Source organism: Octopus bimaculoides, chromosome 19, assembly GCF_001194135.2.
Source record: "Octopus bimaculoides isolate UCB-OBI-ISO-001 chromosome 19, ASM119413v2, whole genome shotgun sequence".
NCBI classification, from domain to species: domain Eukaryota; kingdom Metazoa; phylum Mollusca; class Cephalopoda; order Octopoda; family Octopodidae; genus Octopus; species Octopus bimaculoides.
The window spans coordinates 28354509-28355286 of NC_068999.1; the positions used below are offsets into that span (position 1 = coordinate 28354509).

Below are 778 nucleotides of genomic sequence, written 5' to 3' on the forward strand. Positions count from 1 at the left end.
CCTCTATGTTTAGCCCCTTGTGGGCCTTAATCCCTTTGTCTGTCCTTGTTTGTCCCCTCTATGTTTAGCCCCTTGTGGGCAATAAGGAAATAAGAAACAAGATTAATACTGTAATGCAGTATTAATGTAACAGTTGGGCCATACATAATCCTTTATGAAATTTTCTATGGCACACATGTAATAATGTTATATGAACATAATAACTTCTTAGTAAAATCATGTTGAACAATTTAATTTCTTTCTCCTTATTTACTCATGCTTTCTCTTGATCAAAGTTTGGTGGAGCTCATATTTTAACAAACAGTTTTTGTTTCAGATAAAGCTTTACATGACATACAAACTGTATGATAGCTTGTAATCTGGAAAAAGATAGCCCTGAACAGAGTTTATTATATTCATTCAAAGTAAAAGAGCATTATGTACTGGATTTTTTTTTTTTTTTAATGTTTCTTGAACTCTCATAATAAATAAAGGTCTCATCTAAGGAAAAGGAAGCTTTCTAAAACACAAAAAAAAAAACTCAGTGAGCAATTGGTTCCTTTATTCAAACTGACTGGTGTGTTTAATGTTCTGAATCCTTCTTAGCATTTCAATGAACTTAATGTTAAGTGACATTACACTTCCAAATATTCTGGATATGGTTAATTTAAAGGAAATATTAGAAAGCTTAAAACTGAAGCACTTAGATAAATCAGAAGCCTTTTCAACCAAATGCATAAAGATTTTGAGGTAATTGTGCACATAAGCTATGTTGTTGGTGAAAATATTAAACATTCTA

At 30.8% G+C, this 778-nt stretch overlaps 1 protein-coding gene across 2 annotated transcripts in view; it reads left to right on the forward strand.

Moving 5' to 3' along the window:
* The window catches only part of LOC106872965 (CD2-associated protein), a 163180-nt gene that overhangs the window by 151692 nt on the left and 10710 nt on the right, over positions 1 to 778 (forward strand). The window lies entirely within an intron of this gene.